Source organism: Schistocerca piceifrons, chromosome 2, assembly GCF_021461385.2.
Source record: "Schistocerca piceifrons isolate TAMUIC-IGC-003096 chromosome 2, iqSchPice1.1, whole genome shotgun sequence".
NCBI lineage: Eukaryota > Metazoa > Arthropoda > Insecta > Orthoptera > Acrididae > Schistocerca > Schistocerca piceifrons.
The window spans coordinates 196,728,187-196,742,030 of NC_060139.1; the positions used below are offsets into that span (position 1 = coordinate 196,728,187).

Here is a 13,844-nt window from a genome sequence, read left to right on the forward strand (position 1 = left end):
TGACAGATGTGAAAATTACCGAGCTATCAGTTTAATAAGTCACAGCTGCAAAATACTAACGCGAATTCTTTACAGACGAACGGAAAAACTGGTAGAAGCGGACCTCGGGGAAGATCAGTTTGGATTCCGTAGAAATGTTGGGACACGTGAGGCAATACTAACCTTACGACTTATCTTAGATCATCTTGCCCCTTCTTCTTCTTCTTCTTCTTCTTCTCATACTCCTCCTCACTGTTTCCCGCATCTTACTTTCTTCACAGATTCTAAGGAGAACTTCCCTGTTCCTCATCTTACTAGTCCACTAGATTTTCAAATTTCCTCTGTGATACGACATCTCAAACGCATCTCGTCCCTCCGATTTTCTCAGTGTACATGTTCCATTACTAGAGTTGCGCTCTACCAAAACTACGGTTCGGTAGTTTTGGTACACTACATAAATAGCGTAGTGAATGGTACGATTTCCATTTGCATTGGTAACACGGGTAGGGAAAGATATATGTCTGTGAGAGGATTTTTTCTAAGAAAAAAAATGCTTAAAAAGCTTAAGTTGTATCTTACAGGTAATAAAAATTAGTTGATCACGAAACTTCTGTGGTTTATATAAGAATAGCAATATTCAATTGGAACTACTGACGGCCTTGGGAGAGCCAGTCCTGACAAAACTCTACCATCTGGTGAGCAAGATGTATGAAACAGGCGAAATACCCTCAGACTTCAAGAAGAATATAATAATTCCAATCCCAAAGAAAGCAGGTGTTGACAGATGTGAAAATTACCGAACCATCAGTTTAATAAGTCACAGCTGCAAAATACTAACGCGAATTCTTTACAGACGAATGGAGAAATTGGTAGAAGCCGACCTCGGGGAAGATCAGTTTGGATTCCGTAGAAATGTTGGAACACGTGAGGCAATACTGACCTTACGACTTATCTTAGAAGAAAGATTAAGAAAAGGCAAACCTACGTTTCTAGCATTTGTAGACTTAGAGAAAGCTTTTGACAATGTTAACTGGAATACTCTCTTTCAAATTCTGAAGGTGGCAGGGATAAAATACAGGGAGCGAAAGGCTATTTACAATTTGTACAGAAACCAGATGGCAATTACAAGAGTCGAGGGGCGTGAAAGGGATGCAGTGGTTGGGAAGGGAGTGAGACAGGGTTGTAGCCTTTCCCCGATGTTATTCAATCTGTATATTGAGCAAGCAGTAAAGGAAACAAAAGAAAAATTCGGAGTAGGTATTAAAATTCTTGGAGAAGAAGTAAAAACTTTGAGGTTCGCCGATGACATTGTAATTCTGTCAGAGACAGCAAAGGACTTGGAAGAGCAGTTGAACGGAATGGACAGTGTCTTGAAAGGAGGATATAAGATGAACATCAACAAAAGCAAAACGAGTATAATGGAATGTAGTCTAATTAAGTCGGGTGATGCTGAGGGAATTAGATTAGGAAATGAGACACTTAAAGTAGTAAAGGAGTTTTGCTATTTAGGGAGTAAAATAACCTATGATGGTCGAAGTAGAGAGGATATAAAATGTAGACTGGAAATGGCAAGGAAAGCGTTTCTCAAGAAGAGAAATTTGTTAATATCGAGTATAGATTTAAGTGTCAGGAAGTCGTTTCTGAAGGTATTTGTATGGAGTGTAGCCATGTATGGAAGTGAAACATGGACAATAACTAGTTTGGACAAGAAGAGAATAGAAGCTTTCGAAATGTGGTGCTACAGAAGAATGCTGAAGGTAAGGTGGGTAGATCACGTAACTAATGAGGTGGTATTGAATAGGATTGGGAGAAGAGAAGTTTGTGGCACAACTTGACTAGAAGAAGGGATCGGTTGGTAGGACATGTTCTGAGACATCAAGGGATCACCAATTTAGTATTTTAGGACAGCGTGGAGGGTAAAAATCGTAGGGGGAGACCAAGAGATGAATACACTAAGCAGATTCAGAAGGATGTAGGTTGCAGTAGGTACTGGGAGATGAAGAAGCTTGCACAGGATAGAGTAGCATGGAGAGCTGCATCAAACCAGTCTCAGGACTGAAGACCACAACAACAACAACAACAACAAACTAACTTATGCTACATACAGCATACACACCCACATCCGAGTGAGGACTCGAACCTTCGGAGAGAGGGGCCGGACAATCAGCGCCATGGCGCCTCTTAACCGCGCGGCTCTTTGCCATTGATAGGAAGCGAGAGGTGCCATTCAGGGTCAGCGTATGGCGCTCTTATTCGTTATCTTTCCCGCAGATGTGGAATGTGAGCTCAAAACTAAAGAAGTTATGATCCATGGGAAGTTCGGTGCATGCAGCTTGTATCAAACCGTAACACGCAGCTTGTCGAGCGGAGTAATTTCTGTGGTCTAATTTGTGAAGCACCTTAAACTGCTACGCTTTTACCTTCAGCGTAATACTGAACCGTTCAGTATCGTTGATTCTTATATATCCGACACGTTATCACAGAAATGGATTACAGTTACGTATTATTTCCAAGAAACGGATCGAGACTTTAACCCTACCCTGTTATGTACAGTCCACAAAGAAAATAAGAGGTTGCTTTCATCTCTGTTCAAAAATCGTTGCAGAGTCACTAAATCTAATGCAAACTTTCTTTTTTAATTAGACATTGCTGCAAGCAACCTAATTTCGTGCTCATAATGCTGTTTTCTTCAGAAGACTGTAGCTTTTGGTGTGACTGCAAGGAAATGCACAAAAACTTGGATGTACCTGCCATTTCGTGTACTGAGTTACAGGTTAGAGTCACATGATTTGAATATCTACGAATATTACTTTGGAATGTGTAATTTAAAATCATGGCCCCAGCGTGCCTATCAACTTCCTTCGAAATTAAATGTTCACTAACGTCCACTAAAAGCCTGTCTTAGCTTTGCAGGTGTTATCAAACGGTTGTAGTATACCTACATTTACATGATCACTACCCGATACACACGAAAATGTTTGTTAGAGAATGCAGATACTTTCAAACTCTTCAGTACCGTTTTTCCTTATGAGCTCTGATTTCCCTTACTTTATCACGATCATTCTCCTTGTGTTGACGCGAGTCCTTGCAGCATTTTCGTATTCAAAGGAAAAAATTACTAAGCGAAATTTCGCGAAAAGAAAACCGCCTTTGTTTTATTAACTACCACTCCAACTCGCTTATTGTATACGTGACACGAGCGTCTCTCTTTTGAACTTTCTTGATGTCCGCAGTCAGCATTATGTTATAAGGATTCCATGCCGGCAATACTCCAGAAGACATTGCAGAAGCGTGGTGCTGGCAGTTCTGTAGAAGATTCGTAGCGCCTTCTAACTATTCTGTTAAAAAAAAAAGCCGTGTTCCCTACAAAATGTTCTATATAATTATTCTAAATAAAGTTGTTCGTAGTTGTAGCCCCTAGCTATTGAGTTGACTCGGCACTCTTCAAATTTTTTGGGGTTTAACGTGTGATTTAATAGAATTCTTTGACTACTCATTTGGAGGGCCTCATTTTTCTCACCGTTCAGAGTCAATTTAGATTTTATTCACTGTCTTATAAGTTATGTGTACGGATAATCCGAACAAAAGTATCCAAGCATCCCTATACAACGCGGTATTGCCCACCAGGTGTCACAAAAGGCGGACCCGCGAGTGTAAAAGTAGGAGGGAACGGTGTATCATCAGCAGAGAAGCAGTAATTACAGCGGAACGAGTCCGTCAGCAGAGCTCAGTGACTTCAGACGTAGACAAGTCATTCGAGGTCACCTGAGCAACAAATCTACCTTTCTTAAGCTGTCCAGGTCGACTGTTCGTAATGCGAATGTGAAGCGGAAACACGAAGGAACAACCACAGCTAAAGGAAGACCAGCCATAACTTACGTACTGACAGACAGGGATCGCCAAGTTTTGCAGAGGGTGCTTGTATAATAATCCCGTGAAATCTACGAAAGGGACCGATGACAGTAGCAGTCTGGTCCTTTCAACCTCCACAAACCAACCAAATCTACGAAAGTGCTAGCAGTAGTGCAGCTAGCATAATGACTTCGCGCTTGGAGTTAAAAAGAATGGGGGCCAATGGTCGCGCAGCTCCTCGTAAGCCGCACATTTATGTAGTCAGCGCTAAGTGAAGCTTGAGGTGTTCAAGAGTGGTGCCACTGAACGGTTCTGAATCACTCAGTACATTGTGGCAATCAGATGGAAAGGTTAGGTCTGGCGAACGCCTGGAGAACGTTACCCGCCAATATGTGTGGTGCGAACAGTGGAACACTAAGGAGCTGTTATATCATGGGGTACAATGAGGGCTCACACGACCGGATGCTTCAGCTGCCGAGAATTCTTCCGGGTTGTATGGCCGTGGTCCATGGAACTCTTCATTCCTTGACGTTTCGTCCAAAGCTACGTTTGACATCTTCCGAGGTGGTCCTGGTTGTGCAGAGTCTTGCCGACTGACGAATCGGACGTCGAAGAACGGCCTAAATACCGTGGAAAGTGGGCGTGGTCTGGATTTCACGTGATATAAGAGGTGAACCTTGTCAAGGTTAAAATATAACTATCGATCATAGTACGTCAAAGATAAAAACTTCTCATCGATTCTGTAGCGCCGCTGTCCATATATCGCTGAGTTTCATAGTTGATATCATGGGGTGTTTTTGGTGGCAACTGTGTCACCCCCTTATTATAAGGGGCATTCAAAAAGGAACGAGCCGGAGGCATAATTACAAAAACCAGTACTTGCATGTTAGAAGTATTGACCCTGGCTGTTGAGACACTTGTCCCACTGTGACACAAGGTGGTGAACTGCTGTCTCATAAAATTCCCAGTGCTGTATTGTTAACTAGTTCCGCGCGTATAGATGGACGTCGTCGTCCGAGATGAATCGTTTGCCCCTCAGAGCCATTTTAAGGAGACCAGAAATAGCCCCCTTCTGAATCATTTCCTGCAGCACGGGACAACAGTGAATGGCCAGTGTTACTCACAAACCTTGAACACCTTTTGCCAATCAAATCAAATCAAAACGACCAGGCAATCTCACCCGTGGGGTCATTCTGCTCCACGACAATGCAAAGCCTTTTCGTTCAACACAGTTGCAGCATTCTTGCAGAAAATCAAATGGGAGGTTGTCGGCCACCCTCCATACAGTCGGGACCTCTCTCCCTGTGATTAAGCCATTTTTGGTCCCCTTGAAAAGGCTCTGAGGGGCAAACGATTCACCTCGGACGACGACGTCCAGCTTTACGTGCAGAACTGGTTAACATCGCAGACCCGGGAATTTTATGAGACTGCCATTCACCGCCTTTTGCCACAGTGGGGCAAGTGTCTCAACAGCCAGTTTCAATACTTTCAACATATAGGTACTGGTTTCCGTAAATATGCCTCCGGCTCGTTTCTTTTTGATCGCCCCTTAAAAGTTTAATAAAACACTAATTGCGGAAGGATATGAACACATTTACAATACTGTGTACTGCGTACAGTAGAGAGATAGTTCGGAGATGATGATCTACATCTACACCACACTCCTCAAGCCATCCAACGGTGTGTGGCGGTGGGTCCTTCCGGTACCTCTCCAGATCCCAGAGTCTCCAATCACTACCTTCTCTGGTTTCGTGTCTTGAAGAATGGGTTACCATTCCGCGACAGGCATCTAGACACTTCATTGAAAGTGTACGCACCAGAGTTAGAGCCACCATAGAGGCGAAGGGTTGACACATCCCTTATTATTGTCGACTAATACTGCGCTGATGCTTTCGCACAGATAGCGTATACTGATATTCTGACAACGGCAGTAAAGGAAATTTAGATTGGCAATATCAAGAAAACATTTCGTGGAAAAGATACACTGGTTCAAATGGCTCTGAGCACTATGGGACTCAACTGCTGAGGTCATTAGTCCCCTAGAACTTAGAACTAGTTAAACCTAACTAACCTAAGGACATCACAAACATCCATGCCCGAGGCAGGATTCGAACCTGCGACCGTAGCGGTCTTGCGGTTCCAGGCTGCAGCGCCTTTAACCGCACGGCCACTTCGGCCGGCAAAAGATACACTAACATAGACTAAAGTTTAAGTAAAATTTGAACAGTTGATGGCCCACAGCTTGAAAGCATTAAATAAAAGCACTATTTAAGTAATGCGAAGAACTTCTGATTAAACAAACCAGTATTTACTTCCTGTTTCTCATCGAACTGTTTTGGAAATTTGTGGTAAGTTTATTTGGGACCAAACTGCTGAGGTCATCGGTCCCTAGGCTTACACACTACTTAATCCAACTTAAACTTACTTACGCTAAGGACACCATACGTAAACCAATGCCGAGGGAGGACGGGGGGAACCGCGTGAACCGTGGCAAGGCGCCTGAGACCGCGCGGCTAACCCTCGCGGTAACAGCAACGAAGGTAGAAATGAACAGCGTACTAAGATCACTGAAGTGTATAAATATATTTTACTATTAACGAAAGTTATGCAAAACGAGTTTGAATTATTCCATTTCTATTATTGACGGCACAGAGGGTTACCATTTAGGCTGCTGTAAAACTTTATGTAGCCTAATGATGATCATTTCCTCCTTAAGTGGTTGCGAATGAATCTTCATTTTATTAGTAACTCTCGGTCGTGCATAAATATCATTTGTTGTTATGTAAATATGAGACTGAGGAAGTCTTTTCAGGGTTTTGTTCAGAATGTGCGTATGAAAGTGAAACGTGGTTTATCAACAGACAGGAAGAGGATGGTAGCTTTCGAAATATGACCGTAAGGAGGAAACAAAAGTGGGAGAAAAGAGCATTAGTCCACAAAATGACGGAGAAGGGACATGTATACAAGAAAAATACTGAGGCATCAAGGAATAGCTATTTTGATAGCGAAGGAAAGTATGGACGCTAAAAGTTGCAGGCGGAGTCCAGTATATTTACAAAGTATCTCAATCATAATTGTCAGGAACCTCATTTTTGATGACTCTCAACAGCGGCTGAATGGGATTTATTTAGGAAACTTTGTTAAGCAGGATCAATATCCAGACCACACGCTCACTTCAGTGTCACACTGTGTTGTGTCTTGCAATCTGTTCGCAAACGATAGTCCGTACTTGCTCGAAATTATTAAATAGGTATGGTGGCCAACCACACGAACGTCAACAGAAAAGAACTTTGGTTCAAATGGCTTTGAGCACTATGGGACTCAACTACTGAGGTCATCAGTCCCCTAGAACTTAGATCTACTTAAACCTAACTAACCTAAGGACATCACACACATCCATGCCCGAGGCAGGATTCGAACCTGCGACCGTAGCGGTCGCGCGGTTTCAGACTGTAGCGCCTAGAAAAGACCTTTCAAAATTTCTATGCAGCCGATGCTGACATCTCAATCATCAAAAATGATGTTCCAGAGTTTTTTCCGAGCTACAGAGCATCACGAGTATAGAGCAATTACGTAGATCTGAAAAGACTTGCAGCTCTCTTCACCAGTCTACCTTCTACATCAAGCCAGTCATTTTGACTGACGCCCAACAACAGCAAATACAACAACAACACCAAATACAACAGCAACAGCAAATACAACAACAACAGGAGCAGCAGCAGCAGTATCAAATTGCTCTAATGGAAAGTACCACGCGTCCATCGATATATCGAAAAAATAGTGCGCTGCGAAAAATTACAACGCCGATGCTGCTCAGTCAAAATGTCATTCTACTGAGTGACAGTAGCGATGGGGAATCTAGTCGTCCTGCAGCCAACCTCGGCAGTGTGTCACCTTGTAAGAGGAGCGGCCGCTGTGCCGGAGAGATTACGGCGTGTAACGGTTGGGCCGCCCACTGAGACACCAACGCCACCCCTACGCGGCTTTTGTGGGTCATCAAGTGCCTGACTCACGAACATGTTGCTAGCAGAGCTTCCGCAATACGATTACTCCACCTAATCGCGACCCATGTTGGTAAGAACGAGTTTGACAACAACACTGTCACACTCCAAAATAGAATGTTTAAGACGCACCGAAACCATTGGTACGTCAAGCAGAGAGATACAGGGACAGACAAAGAGAGAGAGAGAGAGAGAGAGAGAGAGAGAGAGAGAGAGTCCTAGCGTGCAAGGAAGTAGAACTGAAGTTCAGGACATGCAGATTTAGGTTTGTCTTGGTTTCCCTAATATCACTTGAGAAAGACGCCAAGATGGTTCCTGCAGTATGATCTTCCTATGTTTGGTCTGTCGGAAGTCTTCTGACTTGTTCGATGTGGCCAGCCAGCCATTACTTGGTCTCCGGACAACCTCTTCATCTCAGAGTAGCAGATTATTATTTGGCGGCTATAATGAAATCTGAGTCTTCAGTTACAGTTTTCCCCGCCTACAGCTTCGATTTTTTACCGTGGAAGTTACTCCCCGATGTCTTAATACATGTCATCTCAAGATGTCCCTGCTTATTGTCACTATTCGCCATATGTGCCTTTCTTTCAGCGCTTCTGCGGCGCACTTCCTCATTCCTTACCTTAGCAGTTCATATAATTTTTAATAGCCTTCTATAGTACTACCTATCAAACATTTTGCTTGCCAATTTTTCCGCATTTCTCACAGATCATGATTCACTTCCGTAGACTGAGGTGCACGTATAAATGTCTTCTTCAAGTTAAGATGGTTACTTGATACCAGGATATTTATATTGGCCAAGCGTTCTTTGTTTACCTATGCGGGTTCAAAAAATGGTTCAAATGGCTCTGAGCACTATGGGACTTAACTTCTGAGGTCATCAGTCTCCTAGGACTTCGAACTACTTAAACCTAACTAACCTAAGGAAGTCACACACATCCATGTCCGAGGCAGGATTCGAACCTGCGACCGTTGCGGTCGCGCGGTTCCAGACTGTAGCGCCTAGAACCGCTCGGCCACCCCGGCCGGCTACCTGTGCTGGTGTGCTCTTGAAGTCCACCTTGTTTCACCCCCCTACGTCATTTTCTTTCCAAAGTAGCACATAACCTTAACTTCGTGGTCACCAAGGTCCGTTACACAGAGCTTCCGTGCCTTGAATATGTCGAAATATCGGCGGCTGTCGAAGATGTCATCCTCATGCATTTTCGTAACTTACTTGAACTGTACCATCGATCTCATTTCTGTGGCTCATCACCACCCTCAATCCGTCGTCTACTCACTGGATTGTTTACTCCATTCAGTAGGTCCTCTAATTTCTCTCCACTTTCACTGAGGACAGCAATGCCATTAGCGAATTTCATCATTGATGTCCTTTTACCTGAATTTCAACCCCTTCTTCAACCTTTTTTTGATTTCCGTAATTGCTGCTTCGATATATAGATCGAACAGTAGGGGCGAAAGACTGCATCACTGTCTTACACCCTTTTTAATCCGAGCACTTCTTTTTCTGTCTTAAAATCTTACTGTTCCCTCTTCGTTATGTACATATGTTTATGTATTTCCCTGTAGATTACTCCTATTTTTCTCAGATCGAAAATCCTGCATGATTTTCCCTTTCCAGGTCGATAAACCTCTTGAACGTGTCTTGATTTTTCTTGGTTTGCTTCCGTTATCAAGCACATCATCGGAACTACCACAGGTGCCTTTACCTACACCAAACCCAAGCTGATCCTCGTCTAACAGATCCTGAATTTCATTTTCTTCATACTTAGTTTCTTTATTGTAAACAGTGTTTTAGTTCACAATTTCCCTCCATTCGAAGTGCAGAATCAAGAATCATCGTTGACGTCGCTATTGCACCAGTTAATGTGAGGGAGTTGATAAGACTGGTTCAGAAAGTTGATTAGCTGTGGCGGAGGACTGATGAAGTATGGCGGTAAAACGATATGTTGAAGTAAATTATCGTCGGCGGTCAATGTGAACGCGGATGAATCTGTTACTTCCCAACGTCTCAAAGATTAGGAAACAGTCATTGCTACAACCAACAGGTGTGTCTGGAGGCTGAAACGACGTGAAGACGGCCACCCTCGGTAATGTCGTAGAATGTTGCATATCACCCTGTTTTCGAAAACATGAACAAGTTTCATCAGCCTGATGTACGGACGGAACAGCAGGGACAAAAGTCTGCATGCCTGTCTTACACCGTCTGGTGTTTTTCCCATCCTTCTTATCACATATGCCGCCTTCTGTTCACTGTACTTTTGTGATGGGCGGCTCGGCATTTAACTCGCACGCTCGACATTACCATTCCACTTAAGTTGTCTTACTATTATAGGAAAAAAAATTTCTGTGTGATAAATGCATTCATTTTAGTTACTTATTTGTCGGCTTCCATAGACCTACGACCCAAAGGTACTTGCTCGTTGAACTTGTCAATACATACTTTGCAGTCTGCTGATTAGAAAATTTATAATCAATTAACACATAATTAATAAAACGCAAGAAACAGTTTATACGAAAAATAACGCTTTGCAGAGAAAAGTTCTTAAATACTGAGAGGAACTAGTGGATTAGGATATTTTTGGCATGTTACTAAGGTTTTTTAGTTCTGTTGGAGGACTATTGAAACTGAAATCTGCTGAATTGTGAACACCTTTGTGTAAAATACTGTAGCGAGTGTTATCAAAGTGCGTTCATTCTTCGCCCTAGTGTTCTCTAAATGAATGTCGCTGTTTATTTTGAATGAATCATTGTTAGCAACAAATTCGATGATGGTGGGTATGTACAGGGACGGTAGAGCTAAAAAACAGACATTCTTAAACAACGACGTAGGACTAGTTCACCAAATAACACCTCAGATATGCCTCACTGCCATTTTCCGTGTTAAAAATATTGTTGATCAGTGCATAGTGTCTCCGAAAAATGTAACACCATACGAGATAATACAGTGAAGGTAAGCAAAGTCAACAAACATTCGTGCGTCAGTGTCGGAGACAGAGGAAATTATTTTTATGGTGAATGTGGGAGCATTCAGTTTCTTCAAAATATGATGAATGCGATACTCCCAAGAAAGCTTTTCATCTACCATCAATACTCAACTGAGAGAGGTGACGCAGTGATCAGCACACTGGACACGCATTCGAGAAGATGACGGTTCAAACCCGCGTCCGGCCATCTTGATTTAGGTTTTCCGTGATTTCCCTAAATCGCTTCAAGCAAATGCCGAGATGGTTCCTTCGAAAGGGCACAAACCATCAATACTCAGAATTTAAACTGGTAGACTTTGCTAACTACTTCGTCACCTTGGGATACTAAAACTTCACTTTCCTCGAGGACTTTAGTAGAAACAGTACGTTACCGACAATCCACTTATCTAGATCTTTTACATTACATTGCACGTCTTTTGCAATAACACTCGTGTCATTTGCTAAGAGAGTCACACTTAAACCATCAAATCATCTGTCATGTTTAGCGGCATTTCATTCATATACACTAACGTTTAAAGACTCCCGAAGCGACGTAGATGACTCTGAGAGAAGTAATTTAATATTAAGACACGTAGGGTCGCAAATGTCGGGAAATACCCCAAAAACGGATGAGAAAAATAGAACATGTGACGTCACCAGATGACGTATCTCGCCACACATAATCGATGCAAAACTTGCATTCGAACAAACGGTGCAAATTTCGAAGACCTTTTATGTGTATGATCCGTTGTAAATGCAGAAGATACGAAATTATTATCTCCTCTATAATCGAGTAAAAGCTGTTTATTTATGGTTTTCTTTCCTTTTGTCCTTTCTTTTTTGTTAACACAGGTCATTTAGTAAAGAAAACGTAGGTCATTTGCTAGTACGACACAATTCTCAAGCTTATGCTCATTTACTTGTGACGAAATACGGCAGGTTTTTGTTGTACTGTACGTTGCAATAAACTAGCGGAGAAAGCGAGAGCGGTAAATAATATAATAAATCTTACCACAACGTAAACACACAACTGTCTAGGGCAGTGAAAAAATTCCTGCCTGCCAGACGCAAGACTCGAAGCCTGAGCCCCACGCACTGAAGTCGCGCACAAGGGCTGGGAAACACACCGACGTGAATACTTGACTATGGCTGAGATGATCGGGTACGAGAGACCGACAGGCTCAACCGCTGCACGTGCAGCGAGATATGTCATATGGTGACGCCGCGTGTTCAGAATTTATCACAGAGTTTTGAGGTATTGCACGACATTTGCGACCCCATGCGTCCTATACACTACTGGCCATTAAAATTGCTACACTACGAAGATGACGGGCTACAGGAAGAAGATGCTGTGATATGCAAATGATTAGCTTTTCAGAGCACTCACCCAAGGTGGCACCGGTGGCGACACCTACTACGTGCTGACATGACGAAAGTTTCCAACCGATTTCTCATACACAAACAGCAGTTGATCGGCGTTGCCTGGTGAAACGTTGTTGTGATGCCTCGTGTGAGGAGGAGAAGTGCGTACCATCACGTTTCCGACTTTGATAAAGGTCGGATTGTAGCCTATCGCGATTGTGGCTTATCGTATCGCGAGATTGCTGCTCGCGTTGGTCGAGATCCAATGACTGTTAGCAGAATATCGAATCGGTGGGTTCAGGAGGGAAATACGGAACGCCGTGCTGGATCCCAACGGCCTCGTATCACTGGCAGTCGAGATGACAGGCATCTTATCCGCATGGCTGTCACGGATCGCCGGCCGGAGTGGCCAAGCGGTTCTAGGGGCTACAGTCTGGAGCCGCGCCACCGCTACAGTCGCAGGTTTGAATCCTGCCTCGGGCATGGATGTGTGTGATGTCCTTAGGTTAGTTAGGTTTAAGTAGTTCTAAGTTCTAGGGGACTGATGACCTCAGAAGTTAAGTCCCATAGTGCTCAGAGCCATTTGAACCATTTGTAACGGATCGTGCAGCCACGTCTCGATCCCTGAGTCAAGAGATGGAGACGTTTGCAAGACAACAACCATCTGCACGAACAGTTCGACGACGTTTGCAGCAGCAGGGACTATCAGCTCGGAGACCATGGCTGCGGTTACCCTTGACGCTGCATCACAGATGCAGCCTGCGATGGTGTGCCCAACGATCAACCTAGGTGCACGAGTGGCAAAACGTCATTTTTCGGATGAATCCAGGTTCTGTTTCAGTATCATGATGGTCGCATCCGTGTTTGGTGACATCGCGGTGAACGCACATTGGAAGCGTGTATACTGGCGTATCACCCGGCGTGATGGTATGGGATGCCATTGGTTACACGTCTCGGTCACCTCTTGTTCACACTGACGGCACTTTGAACAGTGGACGTTACATTTCAGATGTGTTACGACCCGTGGCTCTATCCTTCATTCGATCCCTGCGAAACCCTAGATTTAAGCAGGATAATGCAAGACCGCATGTTTCAGGTCCTGTTCAGGCCTTTCTGGATACAGAAAATGTTCGACTGCTGCCCTGGCCAGCACTTTCTCCAGATCTCTAACCAATTGAAAACGTGTGGTCAATGGTGGCCGAGCAACTGGCTCGTCACAATACGCCAGTCACTACTCTTGATGAACTGTGGTATCGTGTTGAAGCTGCATGGGCAGCTGTACCTGTACACGCCATCCAATGACTCAATGCCCAGGCGTATCAAGGCCCTTATTACGGCCAGAGGCGGTTTCTCAGGATCTGTGCACCCAAATTGCGTGAAAATATAATCACATGTCAGTTCTAGTATAATATAATTGTCCAATGAATACCCGTTTATCATCTGCATTTCTTCTTGGTGTAGCAATTTTAATGGCCAGTAGTGTATGAAATTACTTCTTTCAGCGTCATCTACGTTACTTCGGAGGTTTCAAAAAGTTAATCACCCTGTATACCAAGAAAAGCAGTGGACCCAGAACAGTACCTTGTGACACTCCCACTTTCCATGTCACTAACGACATTCAAACCTCTTGCCTGTTTGTTGACATTGGATGATAATGTTATGCTTCCCACTTTCCAGATATCAA

At 43.6% G+C, this 13,844-nt stretch overlaps 1 protein-coding gene across 1 annotated transcript in view; it reads left to right on the plus strand.

The window, feature by feature from the left end:
- LOC124775244 overlaps positions 1–13,844 on the plus strand; it is a 364,434-nt gene that overhangs the window by 275,027 nt on the left and 75,563 nt on the right. The gene's annotated exons all lie outside the window — the stretch shown is intronic.